At 41.6% G+C, this 23,257-nt stretch overlaps 1 long non-coding RNA gene across 1 annotated transcript in view; it reads left to right on the forward strand.

The window, feature by feature from the left end:
- LOC123590773 overlaps nt 1–20,221 on the forward strand; it is an 83,803-nt gene extending 63,582 nt beyond the window's left edge. Inside the window, exons 5-6 of the long non-coding RNA XR_006708968.1 lie at nt 17,056–17,120; nt 18,122–20,221. This is a non-coding gene — a long non-coding RNA (uncharacterized LOC123590773). The remainder of the gene's footprint in view (nt 1–17,055; nt 17,121–18,121) is intronic.
- Nucleotides 20,222–23,257: the final 3,036 nt, after the last annotated feature.

Raw genomic sequence — 23,257 nt, forward strand, 5'->3', positions numbered from 1 at the left:
TGGATATACCACCACAGTGTGAATGTACCGAATGCCACCGAACTGTGAAGTTAAAATGGCTAAAATGATGGATTTAATGTTGTGAGTATTTTTTGACAATTAAAAGAATAAAAAAAGAAGAAAGGAAGCCTCATGTGACTGAAAATCCACCATTCACAACATCCCATGATTATTGCATTAGGGAGAACTTGCCCGAGCCTATGGCTGCCCCTCTTGGAATCCTTTATAAAATGGGACCAGTGCTTTTGTGCTCCACCTTTCACAGTGTCAATTAGCTGGCAGTGACCCTGGTGTTCCTTGCCCTGTTCTGCTCTCACAAGCTGTGTATGCCCAGATGTGGAGGCTCCTAGGGGAAGACAGATGGCGGCGGCCATCCATCACAGAGACAAGACCATGAAGATGGCCTTCCTGTGAAGTATCACCTTCACAGGGAACCTGATGGAACTGGGAATATGCTAGAAGCAGGTTCTGGCAGCACAGAGGGGTGTGGAACTCAGATGGGAATAGAGGTAATAAACATACTGGAATTACCAAAGGCTGTCCAAGACTCTACTTCAGTGCCTGCTGTATTTAACCTTCTTTCTCACTTCCTGCCTTCCCCCATTAAGCCTGCTTTGATAAACATTTCTCCCCAAGGAGGCGAGAAATTCATTTCACTTGGCTGAAGACAGCAGGATGTCACAAAAGCCTTAGCTGTGGTTATCTGCCAACAGGATTGAAGACTGCAGTCTTCCTTTAGGAGAACCCCTCCCTGTTTCCATTTCAAGTACCTTGTTGTGTATGGAGCATCCTGTTTCTCATTCTCCTTTCTCCTCAACCAGCCCCTTGCATCGTGTTCCTCAAAAGGAAAGGATGTTCTGCATCAGACATGTGTGAGTGCCTAACAGACACCTGTCATCACAGACCACACTTTTCAAACCAGGTATCAGCTGCCAATGCATAAAAATGTCTCCATGGCGAACCGTCCTCAGTCCGAGCAGCCAGGGAAGGAGAGGAGTTGGTGCCTGAAGAGCCAGAACACTTTGGCTGATGGGAGGAGAGAGTAGTAGCAAATCCAGAACTCAGTTCTATCCCTGGGGAATGTGTGGCTGGAAAGAAGCTACTGCTTAACTTATAGGGACAAAGGCTTAACTGTGAGCAAGGGTGGCTGGAAAAAGAAGTGCTTCTGAGTGTAATGGAGTATTTATAGCTACAGCTGTTCAACCCTTGACTGCACAGTCTCCCAGCCTCAACTTTGCCTGGACTCTAAAGATACATTGTAAGGCTTTTGATTCCTGCCCCCGCCCCCGACCCGGGCCTGGCTCCCTAGTGTTTCTGATCTGTAAATGTGAAGCTGAGGTCTCAGCCTGCTCTGCCCGTGAGGTCCCAACCGTGTCTGTCTTGCTCACTGTCATCCCTCTCTCTTGCACCATCAATTCCTTGGTCATGAGCCAGCTTGCCTGTGTCCATATCCCACATGCCTAGACCTGATGGTTGGCCAAGGGACAACACTTTGGGTATACCCCAAGGCCCTCATAGTGCTGGGCAGAGGGGTGCCCACTCTGCTCCGTGGTCAGGGAGCCTACTGAAGTCCGTCTCCTGCTGCTTTCTCTGGCTGGTTTCGTTAATTCATCCCACATGTTTCCTTGCTGGCTGGTGAAAGAAAACTCCAGTGTCAGCTTGTGCCTGCGACCAAGTCAGAGCGCGGCTTCCCCTGACATCTCTGTGATCCTGGGCAGATGCATTTTCAGGGCAGGGCAGCATGACCACCGGTTCACAGAAAGTCTATGTCAGAGGGAAGCACACGCATGGGCTGAGGGGCTCAGCAGGCACCTCTCAAGGACACTCTGGTGTTAAACCTTCCAGCGTTAGAGGCAGGAATGGCCTAGCCTCGTCAGCTACCTGTGGCAGCCTGGGCCTTCACTTTTGCTTGCTGTTTTGCAGTTGTGAATACAGATTTCTTTAATAAAACTTACCAAGTGTAAGTACAAACTTACACCCACTGCTATCTGCTATTGCTTCTTAGACAATCTTATAGATGGGTGCAGGATATTCTCACTCTCATTTACCAATGAGGAAACGGACTCACAGATATCAGCCAGCTTGGGTAGAGTCACCCAGCAGGGAAGCCGTGAGGCCTTGAACGTGAACTCCCTGGTGGTGGAGACTGTGCAGGGTACTGCAGGATGTGGGTTGATTTTGCAGAGCCAGAGAAAAGGATGGTAGAGGAAGGGCAGGAAAAGAGCCCGGAATTTAATCAATCCCTTTTCTCATCTGGAAAACAAGGGGCTTGGTGAATCCCAAGTTTACTTAATAGTCTTTGCTTTATTCATTCATTCATTCATTCATTCATGTATTTATTTTGCTTGCTTACTTTCTCTCCAATGTGAACCCACTTCTGTTTTGTGTTTCCTTAGAAGTTTTTAACACTCAAGTGCGTTTGTCTTCCCTCCCAGCACCAGGCGTGGGCAGGGCTGTCCTGATGGCAGGGTGAACAAATACGGTACTCTAAGATGTAGTATAGGTAGTATAGGATGGCAGTGTAGGGTCTCTGCCCTGGCTCTTGCCTCTGTCTGTCCTTGCCTTATCATGCACAAGCTCCCGTGGAAGTTTCAAAGCCCAATGCAGTTGTCACCACCACAGAGAAGCCTTCCTTCCTATGACTCTGTGCTCTAGTTCCCCCTAAATAAAATTCATCCCCCTGCTCTGGTACTTTGTATCTACTTTTGTAGCTGTGATGTCTTGGCCCATTGCTTGTTTACACATCTGTCTTCTTTACAGATATGTGGATCTCCTGGAAGAAAGGGAGGAAGGAAAGGAAAGAAGGAAAGGAAAGGAAAAGAAAAGAAAGGAAAGGAAAGGAAAGGAAAGGAAAGGAAAGGAAAAGAGGAATGGAGGAAGGGAGGGAGGAAGGAAGGAAGGGAGGGAGGAAGGGAGGAAGGAAGGAAGGAAGGAAGCAAGCAAGCAAGCAAGGGAGGGAGGGAGACATCAAATTAGTTGGCTCTTTTCTGTAGTTATACACTTACAGGAAACCTTCAAAGTGCATGTGACAGTCAGCAGGGTTGCAATACTGTCTGATGAGGTTTTGCTGAGCTTAACAGTCACACCCACACACACACACACACACACACACAGCCACAGCTTCACCTTCGAGCAACACAATTAATTTTAATAGGCCCCTTTTCCCTTCCCTTCAAACTTAAAGAAATTTCATGAATTATCCTTTAATTTATCTTTAGCAAAACTCATGGGTGACATTTGAATTATTCAGATCCACTTATATATCTATGACTATCACTCTTCTGTATTTATTTCTTTCTCTGGGAAGCTTTACTTTTTATTTATAAAAATGTGTGTGTGTATAACATCAAGCAATAATGAATTTTTAAAGCTGATTTCTTAAAGCATCAAGCATCTTTGAAACTTTTCCCTCATTACTTATAATGAGGGAAGTTATGGTTAAAAACAATAAGAGAAATAAAGTCCATGGGATTAGAAATAGTGTTAGCTATAGGTACATCTGCTCATTCCTGTAGGTCATGTCTTCAGGCTCAAATACACAAATACACAATAATTAGAAGGTATGATAAAGATAGGAAAGACTACTCTGAGTTCAAAAGGATATGAGGAACAAGAGGAAGAGAGTTTAGGATAGCAGGAACAACATGTGCAAAGGGCCTGAGGTGTAAAACATTTTAGTGTGTTCTAGAACTTGGCAGAAGTCCAATAAGGTTGTAACCAAATGAGAAAAGCAGAGGAGGGGCCAGACCACAACCTTGTGTGCTAGGGTGAAGCAACTGAATTTCATCCAAAGTTCAGTGGAAAGCCACTGAAGGTTCTAAGCCAAGGATTCTATACGTTAAGAAGAGTGTGGTCAATTCTATATGTTAAGAAGTTCCATGCAGAGTGGAAGAGATAGGCAAGACAGCATTTAAAGGGCCTGTTAGAAGACTAAAATGAGAATCCAAAGGAATGTTAACAAGGACCTAGAAAGACTAATGCTAGTAATTACAACTCACAGCTCTGTGCCCTGTTCTGAGTGCTTTATAGACATTGACAAATTTAATCCTTATAACTCTCCTGTGTAATCAGTTCTACTTACTACCTCTATTTTACAGATAAGGACTTGCCAAGGCCACACACCCCTTGGTAGCTGTATAGCAAGGATTTTAATCCAGGTAGTTTGGCTCACAACTCAGGAATGAACAGTGATGTGAGAGAGGAGAGGATGGCAGGTTGGAAGGAGAACTGACCCTATGTGGTGAGTTAGTGGTAGGAGGCTGGCAGTCATAAAGGAGACAGAAGAATCAGATCCTGAAGGTCGTGACTTGGGTACTGGTATAAATGGTGCTGGGGAAAGCAAGGGTCTATCTTTTGTCTCCGCTGCACACAGGACAGCAACTTAGAATAGCCTGCCTTGCCACTTGTGTGGCATTAAAAGAGCCCCCTTGTAATCCTGTCTCCCAGTTGGATCTGCACAGACTGAGGCTTCTCAGCCAGGGTTGGCACACATTTGTAAAATGTGAATATTTCACTGGAATGTCATGGGGATTATGATCCTGCCCTTCCGACCTCCCAGGAATATTGTGACCATCAAATGAGAAAATGAGAGGCAGCTCAGCTGAGTGGGAAGTCAGAGCCTGGTGCTGAAGTTTTCTCCCTGTCTTGGGGGAACCTTTGGGGGAAATCAGCTAATGCCACCAAGCCTCAGTTTCCACACTGGTAAAATGGGAATCATTCCTCTCTGGAAGTTGTTGGAAGAATGCACTTTGAAAATGGTTGGGCTCTCTACAAATACAGTTGTTGCTATGGTCATAATAACTACATGCCGGTGGGACAATGGACTCTACACAAAGCATATTGTCCAGGTAAATAATTTCCATTGATAAACACAGATAAGTGTTGAGCAAAAGCAATATAATGACTGAAATTTTCAAATGATATCCTGAAGTGACTAAACTTTAAGCCTTGAGGAGAGATAGAATATGTTGAGTGGTCTCAGTCCTAAATATCTTTCTGGCATCTCCAGCCAGGAATTCATTCATTTCACAAGTTTTTTTTTTTTTTTTTTTTAAAGCAACCAGCCAGGGCACAGGAGTGAACTATTCAGAAACATTCCTGGGCTTCAATGTGGTTGCATTCTACTGAAGGAAGACAGGCAGTGAGCAAACAACCAGATAAACAAGTTCTCCAATTTCAGATGGTGTTAAGTACTATGAAAGATACAACCAAGGTGATGAAGAGAGAGACTTGGGGAGCAGGGGCTGCCAGCTACTTTTACATGGGCAGCCAGAGCAAGAGGGAGGAAGCAATAGGCATATCCAGGAGGAGAAGCTCCTGGGCATAGAGATTCTAGAGTGCCGAGACCCTTTAGCTAGGAACCGATCTGCCCTAGCCAATAAACAAAAAGGCCCGTGTTTCTGTAGTGTTGTGAGTGATGATAAATGAGACTGAAGTGATCACATCATGCAGACCAGGTCATACAGGACATGGTAGAGTTTGGCTTGATTCCAAGCACAATAAGAAGCCACTGGAAGATTGAAGCAGGAGGATGACATCATCTGACTTAAACTTCTCGAAGAGCCCTCTTGCCACTGGCTGGAGATAGGGTTGAGGTGGGGCAAGCGTGACAGGGCAAGACCAGTCAGGGGACAGTCAGCCAGGCCAGAGGTGGTAAAGGAGTAGAGAGAAGTTTGGGACATTTTTAGGACAGAAGCAAAAGGTCTTGCTAATGGCTTAAACATGGGTAATGAGAGAGTGGAGACCTGAGAAAGATGCCCAGGTTTTAACCAGATACAAGGAAGGTCTTGCACCAATCTCTTTGCTCCAGATTCTCATTAAGTATACATTCTTCTGTGAGATTGCAGTCAACCAGGAGCTTTTATGTGGCCACACCCAGAATTGTTCAGTCATCAAAGTGAGCAAGGCCTACTCAGAACAAGAGCTTAGGAAACTGGGAATGGACCAAAGCAATGGGAAAACTTGTGGTGTGGCAGTGGGAAGAATGTCTTAGCTTCTTTTCTTCTGGTCTTTTCATTGAACTTATCGTTGACTGCTCCTCTCTTCTGAAATTCCTCTTCATTTCTGTGAGCAAAGCCCGAAGAACAGAGAAAAGCCTCAAGTGTTGATCCTCACATCCATTTCAAACCTGGTTGATATTTCTCTTCCCATGTTGTTTCTGAGATTATCCCATGGTGCTGGGCCATGGAGGGGCAGAAAGTGGAAGATGACTAGAGACATATTAGGGGAGACGGGACAGGACATCAGAATTTACACAAAAGAAGGAGCCGGGTTGCTGTGGAATTTGCTTTTTGTGTGCCTCTACCAACCTCACATACCAGGTTTGAGGTCCCTTCTGCATCCACAGTGGATGACCTAATTGAAAGAAAGACCTACACCTGGACTCCAGAGTTTCATCTCTGCAGACTTGCAGCTCTGCCCCAAGTTAACCCTGAAACAAGAAAACAGGCTTAGTGGAGCTTTTATTACAAGGTTTCATAATCTCCTATTTGACAGCAGCTGGTGGTACAAAGTGTAGAGTCTACTGGATCTGATTATTTAACAGATGGTTCTGTTTTCAAATTTACTCCAAATGTTCAGATGCTTTTTCACTATATTCATATTTCCCATCTGATACTACCCCCTGGGGCTGCGCTTTAATCTGGGTTATGGTTTGTAAGTTTTTAAAATTTTCTTTTAATCTCCCAACAGAAAGAGAATTCCCAAACACCAGAGGCATCCACAGGGGCCGGGTAATGACTGCACATGAATACAAGAGGATTATTCTCTGAGGAAGTCTTGCCTCACTCAAACCTCTTGCCAGAGGTAGACTCAGATATGCCCTATTTGGAGATGCCTCAGAACCAGGCTCAAATGACCTTGAGATGTGAACAGTGTGTTCCTTTCCTTGGGCAGTACATGTTAGCACATCAAAATTCTTAGTGGCAAATTAAAACTCCTCTAGCTGAGAATAAAGGCGACGAAGCAACTGCGTTACTGGCCCATCATGTGTCTCTAATTGTGTCACCTCGCTCCTCAGTAGGCTTTTACGTTCATTATTTCCAGGTCCTTTTCCCACTGCTTCACATTAATGGTCTCCTTATTCTTTCTCTTCACTCCAGCTGCCTACAGCTGTCAGCCACCCACTCCAGTTTTGCCTTTCTAGTGTTTTCATCTTCCTGCCAGCATTATGAGATTTAATTTACAACAACAACAACAACCAATGTTCCCTGAGCCTCCTTTTCTTGACGAATTTCTGGTTTCCTCCACTTAGGATTCCTCCATTTAGGATCTTCCCCAGTTCTCTGGGCACCTGTTCCTAGAGATGTCCTTTTAAAATGTTGCCTTTTTTCTACCCAAGTGCATGTTCCTAGGGGGCACAAGAGAGAACAAAAGCTTTGGAAGGCAGGATGTGCTCAGGAGCTACGCGTGGTGCTAGGTAGAGTATTCTGGTTTGGAGAACTGGTTCTGAGTCATTGTGTGACTCCTCTAGGGACCACTATTCACATAGAAAATCAAGTGGATGGTGACTTCCGCAGCTCTAAGATAATGAGGCTGATGCCCCCTGGAGTTGTGCAAAGCAATGGCCCTCCCACCAATTTGCTGTGAGTCTTGGGGCCGATTATTTCATGTCTCTGGGATTCTATTTTCTCACCTGACGAGAAAGATTTGTAGGTAATGATACTAAGATCATTGCTGCCATTGTTTTTAAGACCATTGTAAGAAAAAGACCCGCCCACTGTTCTCTCTGTGTGTGTACCTCTTCTATGAATATTGGTCAGAGGTAGCTACATAATTTGTGGGGCCCAGAATGAAAATGTGGGGCAGGGCTTCTTAATGAGACATTTGAGAATTATGAGGCAGTGACTATAGAACATTAAAACAAGCCTGGGGCCATTCTGAGGGTGAGACATTGTGTGACTGCCCAGTTACCTGTCACCAAGCTGTCCCTGATGCTGCCACTACCATGTGACCATGATTAGTCTACTGGGTAAAGTCATGCCCACTTGAGACGGACAGTTTTCTCAGAAAGGAGAGATTTCCTGTGTCAATCAAATGAATACTAGATGGATCCTTAGATAGAAAACCAGAAAAAAAAGGGCCCTATGCATCTTTGTCCTAGTTGAGGTCCCTTGGGTTCCTTGTCAAGGATGGTGCTGCCCAATGGTGGTGGTTTCCACATGACATTCTCCACATCAAGCCAGGCCCGAAGCTTGGATAAAATCAGGTCTATGACCATTGAAATTTCAAAGTAGATTCTGTAATGTTATATTACTCTCCAGGTTTATTACAGAGACAGAGAAAGGGGGATTCAGCAGAATTATTCTTAGAAATGCACTGTATCTATGTGGAAAGAGTTCTTTGATAAGTTTCTAGGTCTGGAGGGTGAGATTCCAAGGGTATATTTAAATAGCAGAGGATGGTTCCTAAATTGCTAAGATGATGAAAGAAGCTTATGTGGCTCCTGATGGGGTGGAAGTCTGAGAGATCACAACAAGGAAGAAGATACGAGAGATGAGTGGAGACTGGACACTGCTAAGGAGAAGGGCAAGAGAGAGATGCCTGCTGGCCCCAACATGGGTAGGGGACTTTGGGATAACAAATGGTTAAGAGAAGGGATTTTTCCTCTGTTTAGTCCACGTGATCTAAGTCCCCACTTCCCCTGGGCTCCTATGTAGAATCTTTAGGAGTCTGGATTCCGGATTGCATGGTGCTGTGTTGAGTGTACCCGTGAGTATGCCCAAGTGTGCAATGCTTTCTTGGGAATGTGAACCGATGCTGATTTCCAAGTATTGTTCAATTCAGTGTAAAGGCAGAAGCAGCATCTGTGAGCAGGATACCCAGGGCAGAAGGGTCCTGAGGCTATAGGGTCCTGACAAGCTTCTGGACATTCCCAGACCTTGGTAATTGGTGATGGAGGAAGGGGTGTAGCAGTCGGTTTAAAGGAATTTCTTCTAGGACAAAGGCATAGAAAGGACTTCAGCTTACATCTGCATTTTCTTTCCTTTTGTTATTCCTGAGCCTTTAGAAAAGTCTTGTTTAAACATTCCAGCGTGGTCTCAAGCTGTAGTACAGACTATGAAGGGAAGGCTCATGTGTCCACACTTGGACCAGAAAGTGAAACAGGGAAGAAGCACCCCCTCCACCTCCTATGGCTAACACAGTAGTGGCAATTTTTCTTAGTGAAAGATGTTCATGGTGATGGTGAATTTGGGGGACAAGGTTGGTGGTTATATGATCCAACTTCCCTACCCCTACTCGAATGTGAAGATTTTCTCTTTATTCACTGGCATCCTTGAAGCATCTACAGTTTTATTTTATTTTTAAAAAAGACACCTAATGTCCTTGGATGCATCTGTTGTAAATTCATCTACTTCACATGTTTGCCATTTGGGAATCATAATAAGGGCTATATATCTGTGCAGTTATATTTCTAAGCATTCTGGAATTTCATGAATCTTAAATCATACTATGATACATGTCTATGGAAGCTTCCCCTTAAAATAGAAATGCTGTTATAGATTCTACAGCATTAATATTTTTAAAAGTTGATAAATGAGTAGAAGTGCAATTTAGTCATTAAAATTTAACATATTCTGCTCATGCCTCTTATCTACCCAGTTATGTTCTCAGAACTAATTTTCACATTGTATTTAATGTGTGCTTTATTGATAGCTTCTTCGATCTGTATAAGAAGATAATTCAGGGAGCAAAATGAATGGGATTTTTGGTGTAGGGAAAAGTACCTTTCCTAATAAGTCACTTCTTAAAAATAGTATTTCAGTCAAGGTTCTCTGGCTGCAGGGAACAGAAAGTCACAGTTCAAATATAGTTCAAACTAGTTCCAATATAAGGAGAAATGTTATGGATCTCCAAGGACAGAAAGTGAGTAGAATCATCTTACCTGGACATTTGAATAGAGAGTCACAAACTAAGACAAGACCCCTATGATAATTGTAATTCCTTTCATCTCTCCTTAGGGTGGATGAAAACTACCTTTCAATTTCCTGCCTTAGTCCATTTATTTTTTTCTCTCAACCCTGGGCTCCTAGATAACACCATGCGTCTGGTGTTTTGTGGCTAACAACAACATTGTAGGTCTAAATTATCTATGTGATGGGTGCTGAGGAGTCCACTGTGCTATGCAATCAGATCGGTAGCGTTCAGATTTGCTCTGGAGGTTTTATTTGGGGGTGCTGGAGGCAGCTCTGAAGATGTACATCTTTGGAAGTAGAGGAGATTTATCAGTTCTTGGGGGAAGATAATGCAGGAGATGCTGAATGAACCCAACTGTCATCTAGCTAAGACTGAACAGAGAAGAAATTGGAGGAGAGAGGAATTTTGATTTTATGTATTTAGCTTTTTGTACTTTGAGCTTTAAAAAGGCACTCTGTTTGGGGTTTAACTTTTGGGCCTTCATTTCACTGGGAATTGAACAATTAGAGGGAGTTTCTGTTATGTAACTTTGGAATAGTCTTCATTGTATTAGTTGAGTTTATTGTATAATCTCTGGCAAGCTCTATCAGACTATGTGGCTGGGCATGATTGGAGATGGGAAATAGAATAGAGAGTGATTCTTTAGCTTATGAGAAAATTGGTCCTGAAGGTAATAAATGTCCTTGCCCAACCCAGAGATATCTGAGGCTGTAGTTGAATGGCTCACTTCAGAGATCCAGGAGAACATATTAACAGTGGTAGGAATCCAGAAGTAAGGAAGATCAAATGTCCCAGTTTACCTGGGACTAAAGGGGTTCCTGGGGATATAGGGCTTTTAGTGCTAAAATCATAGACGTTCCAGGTAAATTAGCAGGATTGATCAACCTGGCTAAAGGATGGAGAAGACTGGATCTGAAATACGGCTGGGCTTTTGCCCTGGATGGTCATGATGATGAAGATGGGAAGGAGACAGCCTCCTGTGGTTGTCCATAGCCTTGCCTCCTTGTATCATGGTGGCCTCATACCGGTTGGACTTCTGATACAGTGGCTGGTTTTTGAAGGAGGGAAAACAGGAGCTTCTGGTCATCCTAGAACCTAGGCTTAAAAGTTCAAAAACGTTATTTCTACCACTGCTTTTGGTCAAAGCAGAGACAAAGCCAGTTTAAATTCAAGAGGAGAGGAAAAAGTTCCCAACTCGTGATAGATGCAGCAGCATGCACATGCAACAAGGAGAGAAAGTAGTGACGGCAAGCTTTGGAGACTATCTGCTACAAACATCATTTTATAAATTATGAGGCACACAAGAATGTAACATGTTAATGATGTAGGGCTTATTGTAGGCCAAATCTGTCTACCCTGAGGTAAGTAAGATAGTTTCTCTCCTTAAGAACTTTTCTTCTAGGAGAGACAGACATACAAATACACAAATCCAAAACAGTATAATGTATATATATATTTACACATACATATATGTAAGATGTATGTCTAGAAGTATTGTCTAGAAATAGTGATTTTTTTTTTCTATTTGGAGGTGGTAGAAAATAACCATATTTCACAGACAGTATAGGGGATTTGAGGATGAATAGGAGTTTTCGTAGTATAAAAGAAGGGTTAGAGCATAACAAGTACAGGGAAATCATGTACAGAGTTTCAGCAATTTAAGAGTGTGGTTTTCACTGTAAGATTGGAGCATAAAACATGAGAGATGAAAATGAAGGACAGGTAAGGAATATAACACAGAGCATCTTGTCTACCATGTTGTAGAATCTATTTTATTTTATTTTATTTTATTCTATTCTGTTTTATTTTTTAAAAATGTTTATTTTATTTTATTTTATTCTATTCTGTTTTATTTTTAAAAAATGTTTATTTATTTTGTGTGAGAAAGAGAGGCAGAGAGAGAATCCCAAGCAGGCTCCACACTCAGCCCAGACCCTGACGTGGGGCTTGATCTCACAAACATGAGATCATGACCTGAGCTGAAATCAAGAGTCAGACAATTGACTGAGTTGCCCAGGTGCCCTGAATCAATGTATTTTAAAGTGAGGGAGTGCTTTAATTAATTTTAGTTTTTTAAAAGTTTATTTTGGCAGTGGTAAATAATAGTAATAATAATAACTAATACCTAATGAACATTTATTGTTTGTCAGACACTATTCTAAGTATTTTAATGTCCTTTGATATCATAAGAACCCTAAAAGGAAGGCTATCATTATTATCCCCATTTTGCAGTTGAGGAAGCTGAGTCATAGAAAAGATAAATCTTTTGCTCAATATCTCACAGCTGCTAAATGTGAAGAGAGGTAGTCTGTCCCCTTAACTACTATGCTGTATTGCCATCTACACTATGGCAGATTTTGTGGCGTTAAGAGCGGCTAGAGATGTTTCTACCACTTAAGACACTATTGAAATAATTCAGATGAGTGTCTTAATATCCAGAGAAAAGGTAGCAATAGTACAAAAAAGTGACACAGATGAGTCCCAAAGCTAAGGGGATACAGATAATAGGATTCAATGGGAAACTGAATATGAAAGTAAAGAAAGAAAAACTGAGGATGACTTCTGAGTTTCTGGTTTGGGTGAGCTGATGAATGCCAGTGCCATTAGCAAGAATAAGAAATAGAAGAGGATAGTTTGGTTTGGCGAGAAAGAAAGTTCAATTTTGACACTGATTTTGAAGTGCTCCTAGATCAACTAAACAGAAGAGACAGTTGGAAGTTGAGAAAAATTCAATGGAAGAGTCTCCTAGTGCCAAATGCATTAGGAAGGTCAAGTAAGGTGAGGCATGTGGAGCCACCATTGGATCTGTAAATACAGAGGTCAGCATGACCTTGACAAGAACAGGGCGAGTAGAGAGGTGGCTGGGAGCCAGACTGCTGTGGGTGAGGAAAGGAGGAAGTGAAATCAGCAAGGGGTGGCCTAGATTTCCAAGAACTTGCCTGTGAAGGGAGGGAGAAGGATAGAGCAGGAACTACACAGAAAAATGGAGGGTAGAGAGGGGGCATGTTGTTGGCCCATTTGCTTGTATTTTTGAAGAGTGAGTTAATTTTCTGGGTTGCAAGACTCAGAGAGGAGAGAGAGAAAGACTCAAGATTTATGAGGAAGAAGGCACAATGTATAGATAGAAATGCCAGAGTAGACCAAAGGCCAGGGTAAACAGGACAGATGGCAGGACATTTCTCCTTTCAAAAGAGGAAGGAAGAAGATAAGAATGTTTAGAGAAATGGGTGTATTTGTACTTGTGGGGGTGGGGTAGGAGATTGGGAAATTTCGTAATAATCTCTAAGAAGTATTAGCAAGTCATTTGCTTACGGAAGAGAAGAGGACTAGGAACCTGGAATAAGATGTTGGAGGTTGAAGTAACACTTGGGTAAACAGGTTGATGGGAGAAAAATTGTATTTATGGAAAGTTCATTATGTGCTAAGCACTGTGCTAGGTCTTTATGCATAATAAAAGTGGTAATAATGAGTAATACCTGGGGTTAGGTCATTTTGAGACTGCCTATACAAATTCGGTCCTCAATAAATATTTATTGAGTGATTGCGTTTTGCTTTTTGTGGCCCAGTTCACAAGTAAGTCCTTCCTCTGATTGAATCAGTGAATATTAATTAACATTACTGTGTAAAAACCTGGTGCTAGAAACAAAGAGGGGTCTCAGCAAGTCACAATATTGTTAATGACACTTTTATTATTACAGTTATTTATTAAATAAGTATGATGTCTGCAGCAGCATGTAGTTTACATGGGATCACATTTAATCCTTATCAATAGGTTTTAGTTTATGTCCATTTTCCAGATAAGAAAAGTGAGGTTAGATTGCTTTCTCAAAGTCACCCAGCCAGTAAGTGGTAGTTGGGATTCAAATTGAGTTGGGTTTTTTTTTTGTTTGTTTGTTTGTTTGTTTTTTTTTTTTTGTCTCTAGGGAATTCAACAAGCCAAGTTATAGTACTGACTATATAAGAAAAGTTAGGCTCTCAAAAAATAACCTATCATTCTCAGTGTCTCTCTCTATCCTATACAACACACACACACACACACACACACACACACACACACACACACAATTTTATCAGTGACGTAAACATTGGCTTAATTGATGGCTATTACCCATCTTAGTAAGAGATTTCTGTCTCTCAATTCATCTAACCTTCTCATCTTAAGTGCAAAAAGTCTGTTTTCTAGAACTCATTCTTCCCACAACTACTCTCCACAGTTCTAGCAAAATCCATGGGAGTCACTGTAAAGTACAAGGTGTTATAAGACAGCACGCTGTGTTCCATTTCACCTCAGCAGATGTCAGTGTTCTGATCTCTGTCTCAATCTCTCTCTCTCCCCCCATCCGGCTCCCCTCCCACCTTCATTCTCCTGTCCTTCCCCTCCCCCCACTTTCTATGAGCAGTTGTCTTACCCAGTTTCTTCAATGAACCCATCACATTGGACCCTCCATACAGTTACTTTTGCAAGAAGCTAATTATTGAACATGTAGTCTACTGAGTACTGGGGAATTCTTCTCCATAAAGAAGTGGGCATGGATAGGCTCTGTGACTACATTCTACATTGGCCTTGCTGGAGAGAAGATACTTTCTGGAAAAATCAGTCAATTTATCCCACTTCTGGCAGCCTTCCCTTCTCACCAAGCCTGTGGTTAGGTTGCTGGAGCACAAGGACTACTGCGAGCCCTTTCTGCTTCCGTGGCCATGGAGGTAACAGAGGAAGCTGGAGGCTGCCATCAGCACCCCAAGGCCATCAGAATGATGCTCTGAAGCTATTTGGAAGAGGTGGCTGCTGGGGTCACTGGCTGTCTAGAGCTTTGCAGGGCTTTCAGTTCTCCATTGGCCTGGAAATACATTCAGGGCAAAGGGCTTGGGCTTTTTTTCCCCTTGTGGTATTTGGCTATGTTGAGCTCAAATCCTAGCTCAGCCCTGGCAGGACTGTGGACTGTATAAGTGAAAAATAGTGGAATGAAACCTCAGAACACGTTATGACCTTCAAGAAGGTTTGGTTTGGATTGGGTTCTAGAAATGGTCTGGGTTTTTTGGTTGCAGACTTTATTTTTTTTCCACAACGCATTTTGAACCTCTTCAGAGAGCTGTTCATGACCTCTGAGAGGTATCTGAGACTCTGGTGGTCCTCACTTTGCCCTTCCCTAGAACCCCAGCCCCAACAGTAACAATAGGCATAAAAGAAGGGAGGTTATCATTAAATGAATGTCATGTACCAGCAACTGGGCTAAAGAACATCACAACCATCACTGCCTGTCATTTTCAAAAGACTCCAGTAAGGAAGGTATGCTTGGTGCCCATTATATTGTGATGAAAGCAAGGCTTTGGGTTTTGATGTCTTGTCCATGTTCTCAAGATAATGGCAGTGTGGGATTTGAACATCAAGATGTTGGACTTCAGGGTGTGGGCTCTGAACACTGTATTGTACTCCTTTTCTCTTTCCTTTCCTTCCGTTCTCTTTCTGTACTTCTTTTTACTGCCTTTGTCCTCCTCTCCACTCCCCTCCCTCCTCTTCCTCCTCTCCTCTCATCTCATCATCCTTCCCTCTGTTCACCAGGGCAATTCAGCTAACATTTTTGGAGTGCCTGCTGTAGGCAAACTATCATGCTGTCAAAAGTGAAGAAGATACATTGTTGTTAACCAAGGAGACCTTTAAACATTGACAGGTTGAAATTGGAGCTGGGTCAGTGAGCCTGTTCCTTGTGGGGGTGGGTCCTTAAAGGTAGTCTTGTTTAAGAATACACCCTCTTTCCTTTAATTTCCAAATGTGGCATTCAAAAATTTCTGATACTAAGATACTAATTAATTGAGAAGAGGAAGGATTAAGGATATCTGTTGTGAGTAGACTGCCATTTGTGGCTTCATGTTTGTGACTGCCACTGTATATTTAAGTTAGGACAGTATGGGACTGAAATTGGCTTAATTTGTTTGAGGATGGTGACATGACCCAAGCCAGACCAATCCGAGATCTCTACTGGACTTTTATTGGCATTATCAATAAAGATGCTTCCTGATTCTCTTGGGGATTAGCACTTTAAGGACACAGTAAGCTTAAGGCTGCCAGCAATCATCTTACTACCAGATAAACAATGCCCATCTTAAAATAAAGCCAAAAAGATGTGCCCAGGATTGAGGGCAAAGGAAGACTCCTTTAGAAAAGCATTGGAATGCTGGATCTAGCCATACCTGAAGCTAACATATTACAAGTATCCTCTATTTTCTGAAAGTTCACATTATTCCACTTTGCTTTAAAAAAAACTTTTTTTAAAGTTTATTTATTTTGAGAGAGAGACAGAGAGACAGAGAGAAAGTACAAGCAGGGGAGGGCAGAGAAAGAGGGAGAGAGAATCCTAAGCAGGCTATGCACCTACAGCATGGAGCCCCATGCGGGGCTTGAATGCACAAACCATGAGATCATGACCTGAACCAAGACCAAGAGTCAGTCGCTTAACTGACTGAGTCACCCAGGTGTCCTGCCCCACCACTTTGCTTTTATGAAGACCTACATTAGTACTTGTTTTCACTAACTGAAAAAAAACCAAAGAGGATTTGTGAAAATATCCGTTACTGTACTAATGAAGATATTTCATAATAGCAAAGTGGTATAACCCAAACTTTTGGAAAATGAGGATACTCTTCAGTTTATGCCACTAAGGCTTACAAATGCTTTCAGAGGAACACTCTGCTTTCAGATAGTGGAGAAAATCTGTAGCTATGTGAGCCAGTAAATTCCCAATTTTGCTTAAACTGGTTTCAATTGGGTTTCAGTCGCTTACAAACAAAATATTCTAAGCAGATACACACAGAAAGAAATGCAGCAAGTTGGTCATATGGGCCAAAAGGTGACAGAAGACAGGAGTTTGAATAGGGGCTTCCCTGCCTTGCCCACTGACTTATACCCAGCACCTAGAACAATGTTTGGCACATAATAGGCACTTAAAAAATATCAATTGATTGAATGCAAGATAGAATTCAGGTTGACTCAGGCAGCTTGCAGGTCAGACTTAGCGATCTTAAGTTTAGAGCATAGTGGTGGTATTTTTAACTTTTGCCATGCTTTTGTATATATGTTTCCCCTTAGTTCCTAACAAAGTTTTTTTTTTAAAAAATTCATGCTTGTCTTTTGTGACAAAAAAGGCAAAGAAGAAAAGATTTATCCAGTCCTGGGCTATGAAGAGGAACAGAATACCCCTGGAGGTTGGGTATGGTAAATGAGGCAAGGAAAGGATTTACACAGCACCATGATGTAAAGACATGGGGAGAGGTGGTCTGAGATCAGTGGTGAAGTGGTCTCAATCTCTCTCCCTCTCTCTCTCTCTCTCTCTCACACACACACACACACAGAGAGAGAGAGAGAGAGAGAGAGAGAGAGAGAGAGACTCTTTCTCCTCTCCAGTGGAAGCTTTTCTGTTGTTTTCAGGGACAGTTATGTCCTTTAGTTACTTGTACATACTTTTCTTTCTCCTCCTTTTTCTTATTTCCTGCGTCTCTCTCTTCTTTATGCTGTCCCTATTTTTAACCAAGTCTTTCCCCTCTCTCTTTGCTCTCTCTTTTTCTTTCTTCCGCTTCATCTCCTATTCTTCAGTTATTGTTTTCAAATCTACATGACTTTCAAAGGCTGGTCCCCCTGGCCAGGCCTCCCCAAGCTCATCCCAACATCCACAACTTCCCTCTGCCCCCCCCCCCCATTATTCCAAATCTCAGTTATATTATGGAAAAACATAGACAGAGGCCCATACATAGATGAAAAGGAAAGAGCTTCTGGAGAGGGTACCAGAATTTGCCAGTTCACCAACACCAGTTGGCTCAGAACCAAAAGGATTCGAGCATGGCCAAAGCATTCTTCACAATCTGCTGCCTCAATAAAGGTTACAACTGTCTATTTACTAGGCAATTATAAGGAGCAGTGTGGGAGAACACAAAAGACAGGGGATCTTACAATCTGGTAAAAAGCTAAGACACAGGTGAGAGTGGAATCCTTAGCATTCTTGGAGTTCCAGATTCACATCCCAGTTCTCATCTGTGGAAGGCTAAATTTGCCCAAGATACTTAACTTTTTTTTTTTTTGCATTTTAGTTTATTTGTAAAATATAGTTAATTGTGATATTTACCTACCAGGGTTTTGTGAGGATTCAAAGATTCAATATATTTAAATTAACTACTTAATAATTAATAATTGATACTTCTTTCCCTCCTTCCCTAGTTGCAGAAATGAATCTTAAGTGTTTAACACTTCTCTTCAAGAAGGCGTTGCCTGCCATCACAATTCCCACCACCAAGAGATCTGTGATAGTTTCTCAGCCTTATATCTGGGTTGCAAACTCAAAAGCCTGTTGGAGCCAGATAGATAATGTAAATGAGGGGAACTATTTAGGTTCACTCAGTTACATGGGGGTACTGTGGAATAGTGAGGATTGCAGCAAAATGGAGAGTGTGTGCCCCATCTAACAGGGAAACCCAATTTCCATCAATTATTTCCTTGTGAGACTATGGGCCCCGAGTTGCCACACCATTTTACTTTTTCAAGAAAAGATGGAATTCTGGATTTTTAGTAGCCAAATTTGCTGAATTTTATGATGTTAAATTCATTCTGATTAAAAACAACAACAGCAAGAAAAGACTGTGATGGGTCAACATACACACCTCTAGAAATCAAACACATTTCACTTCTTGGCTTGTGTCTCTGTCAGAACTATAGCTTATCTTTTGGGACCCCTTCTGCTGGGGCTTCTACATACAGAAGCTGCTTCTTTACTCACATTCACAAGAATTCCAATAATCTCAATGAGCATTTAGTGTGACAAGAGAGTTAGCTGGGAAGTTGAGGGTCACCAAAAAGTCCCATCACACCATATGTCTCTCTTACCCCTTTCACTTACACTCTTCTTCACTTTCCCCTCTGCTCCCCCCTCCATGATCTCAGGAATAACTAATTTTTCTTTGCCTTAGCTGAATTTGTGAAGCTCTCTTCTTTGAAGTTCGGGCACCAGCTAACATGTGTGCCCCACAGAGATGCTCTTATCCCAAGATTGCCCCGCAAGACGTTTTTCTATCAACGATGTTCCTTCCTCTGAAAGAATCCTCTGACCAAAAATACAAAAATCATTGTATATTTACAAATGAATGGGACGATCAGCAAGGAAGGCATGGTTTTATAAAGTACCAAAAAGTGTGGTCCATAGGTTGAATGTCATACATTATGGAAGAGAGAGGTGCCTGAGCCTGCAGGGGGTTTCTGTCTCAGAGAACACCTGATGTTCTGCAGCCATCCACAGTGGCCCACAGAACAATGACTGAAACAAACTGTAGCAAGTGAATTGCAAGTTTGTGTTTGTAGAGGGATTGTCTAAAAGTTCTGCAGATATTAGAATGGTGGACCTAGGGAGCAGGAACAGGGGGTTACATCAGAAAGACAGACTACAATGCTTATGAGTATATGCTTGGAATCTCAAGTCTGCCATTTGCAGACTCTCTTTGAAGCTCAGTTTTCTCATCTATAAATAGGAAAACACAATACTGTTTCCTATGGCTGTTGAAAGAATTTCATGGAAAACCACGTGTAAAGTACCTGGCCATTGTAGACACTAATGAACGCAAGCTTCCTTCCTTCTTAATTCCTTCTCATTCTTCAAGGTTCAGCATAGGCGTCATCCCCTTCAGGCTGTTTTCCTTGAATTTTTCTTCATTCTTTCCATGTTGGGTTAGTACTCCACTCTTCTCCACATTCCAGACTTCCTGACATACAACCTGTGTGTGTATCATCCTTATTGCATACCTTTGAATTACCTGCTTTTATTTTTGGATCTTCTTGAGTGCTAGGAACCATCTCACATTTACCTTTGTCTCGCTAGCTCCTAGCACGGTGCTATGTGAGTAATAGAAACTCATTAAAAGCTTGCTGAACTAGGGGCTCTGCAGTGAGGAGAAAATTATCTCAGGTGACCAGATAAACTTACAATTGAGAAAAACTTTATAAAGTATACCATTTCTGAAAAGGTGGTTTTTTTTTTAAAGAAGAATCTATATCTGTCTCTATAGAAGTTATTACCCAACATCAGTGCTTGGTCAAACTCTAGCACTTATGGAGGACATTAACAAAGGCAAAGCATGGAGTTTAACCCGGTGTCAACTTGAAAGTTTGGTCAAGATCTCAGAGAGAGAGAATTGAGTGGGAAGGAGAATGCTTGTTTCCCTTGTGGAAAATGTCTTTGAGGGATGGCAATTAAAGACCCAGTGTACTTGAAAGTGTCTCTTCCAATCTGAAAATAAACTAAGCTTCCTGAGCTGCTTTTGGAAAACCAAAGCTTGGAGGATTTTTCTGACTTTCATCCTGCCTGCGTCAGCATTTGGAAGAGAAACAGGGAACAATTAACAATTAAAAGGAACCGACTGTATTAGCAATCAGTAGATTTGGGGGAGAGGGAGACAGAAAGGCTAATGACTCTAACTTTATAATTGTGTGAAGCCTACAGAATTATGGAATTACCTAGAACTTAAGCTTTTCATCTTTTTTTCATTTGATCTCTAGCCAAGTAACTACTGTAGGATAATTTAATATTCTCTGAGTCGTCAATAATAAGGCTTGCAATGTGATAGTTAAATGCACTTGAAATTTTGATGAGATCATTAATAATATCTCTTGTCAGTGACTTAACTCTAGTTAATAACTTCCTTGTGACTTTCGTCAAATAGATTTTCCTGGGGGATATTAATTTCCAAAGGTTTATGGATGTCCTTCAATTGTTAGCCAGTGACAGAAATAGCTTTTCTGCTGTGGCATGTTTTGAGGTTTTGCCCTTACTTCTAAGAAAAAGGCGATAATTGTGTAAACCAACTACTCATCTGTGTTTGGCATCAAGCTTTAACCTAAAACCTGAAGTAATATTTTCTAAAAAGAATAGTTTCATGTAATTTTCACCACAGCATGCCAACACCAACTATTCTAAAATGGCAGCCTGTTATTTTACGAGTTATATAAGTCTAATAGAGGAGAAAAAAATCCTCTTACCGCCTCTCTTTGGGAACAGTTTCTTAGAATTTTTCTGACTAATAGGAGATCACGTCAGTATGCTCATTTCTCATCTTCTGCAACTCACGCCACACAACGAATCCAAACCCACTCCCATTCCAGAGCCAACCCAAGTTTTCAAAGTGAACTGTATTTGTATCTGTTCCGTAGTGGGCATGAAAAGCTTGAGAAAGGGTCGGCAGAGAATCGTTCATCAAATCCTAAAACAGTTGAGCAGTGGGGATCCCTTCGAAGTTGGAAGTATTTGAGGGCAAGGAAGAGAGAACAGTGCTATACATTGAATAATATTCATTCAGAATTTGTCACTTCACATAGGAACCTGGAGCCTCAATGCCAAGCCCACAAGCATTTTTGTTGAATGAAGGAATGTAATAAATAGAGAAACAGGGTTTGGATAAACTTAGAGTTGATTGATATGTAACTGATTAGGAAGAGGAATTCAATTTCTCGTAGGCGACAGACCCTCCACTTCTTTCTCCTCTTGTCTTCCTCTTCTAATCATGTGAATTACTGGACAGACTCTTACCCTTGGAACCAGGAAACCCTTTTCCACTATTATGTTCTTAGAAAACATAAACATATATTCTTTGAAACTTCTTCTTTAAAAAAAATGAAAGAGGGAGAGTTTTTCTTATTTTTATTTTTTTGAGAGAGACAGAGAGACAGAGAGACAGAGAATCCCAAGTAGTCTCCACACTTAGCACAGAGCCCAGTGCTGGGCTCCATCCCAGGACTCTGGAATCATGACCTGAGCCTAAATCATTAAGCATTGGATGCTTAACCAACTGAGCACCAAGAGAGAGAAATTTTTTTAACATGATCTCTAATGTCCTTTAACCATGCAGCCCAGAAAAGGACTGTCCCTTAACCCAGCCCTTTGCTCCACATGTAGAAAAGAAGCAAAGGGCTGGGTTATAAGCAGTCCTTTTCTGGGCTGCACGACCCCATTGGAGGATAAAACACATTCAGAAATAGAGGAATAACGGTACAAATGAACACATACTTAAGTCCAAGCAATTAGCAGGTCTATATGCTGTCACTCCAGGAGATAAGATATCCTTTCACCCAATCAAGGGGACACTGGCTTGGCCTCTTGCTCCACTCCACTTGTTCTTCCAGGTCATTATTCCACTAATTTCATCACTTCTCAATTAATTTTAGTATCTCCACCTGTCTTGTAGATTTCTCCTGGGCTCAGAAGAGTGCTCAGAACTTTCCTAACCTAAACAAACAACCACCACCTCACTTGGGCAATGTCTCACTACAACTATTCACCCTTCTTTGTCCTATCTCATCTCCATTTCCATAGTCACTACTTCTACACTATCATCTGCCTTTCATTTCTTAATTCTCCCTACCCTCATTTTTTATCACTCACTGTCCTTGGAGATGTTTTCTCTAAGATCTGGCGGCCTCCTCACGGCAGCTAAGATCATTAGCCCAGTCTCCAGACACTTTCAGATCTTATTTATTGGATGGATCACTCCACTTCCTTTGCCACCACTTCTGTGATCGACTGAAATCTCCTTAATGTTTTGGCTCCCTTGGTTCTCTGCTCTCATTCTCTCTCCAACTTTCTTACCATTTCACCACGTCCATTGTGAAATCCTTTTTCCTCTTACTTTCTCTTGGATCTCAGTGATTTTCCTTTCTTTTGCCCAGTTCTTCTCTCAATTTGTATGTTTTCTTGAGGCCATTACATTCACTCTTAGAACTTACATATTTTTGCCTTATAAAACCACATACTTCCTGAGCATCACACTAATATGTTCAACTGTCTGCTCACCCAGTGGTTTGATATCAGGCATGACTGACTTTGTGCTAGAGCCCATGAGCTTTTCAAGGGCCAATCAACACCTGTGAGACCTAAATAAAGAAATAATAAGCTCCAAAAACATGAAAAAAAAAACCCGGCAAAAGATGAATTAATAAGTGTTATTTAAGACACAATATTTTGTTAATTTCATTACAAAAGTAAATTTATTATTTAAAAAGTTCAACTTGTGAACAATTGAAAAAATTATAACCAATCAAAAATTAAATGCATCACAAATAATTTCAAAAATCAAAATTATAAAAACCCTCTCAAGTTTTTTATTGAAAAAGTTAAATTTAATGTGGGATGTGGGTAAATTTTAATATGTTTGTTATGATGTGGGATGGGGCTTCCAGAAATAAGAGTGCCTGGGACTTTGAAGGTCTTACAAACAGCACCACTTCCTGTATTATCTCCATCTGGATATTCCACAGGCATCTAAGACTTGGCATGTCCAAGGCCAAATTCATCTTCTTCCCTCTGGTATTCCCTAT

The sequence above is a fragment of the Leopardus geoffroyi genome, chromosome B4 (assembly GCF_018350155.1).
Source record: "Leopardus geoffroyi isolate Oge1 chromosome B4, O.geoffroyi_Oge1_pat1.0, whole genome shotgun sequence".
In the NCBI taxonomy this organism is placed as follows: Eukaryota; Metazoa; Chordata; class Mammalia; order Carnivora; family Felidae; genus Leopardus; species Leopardus geoffroyi.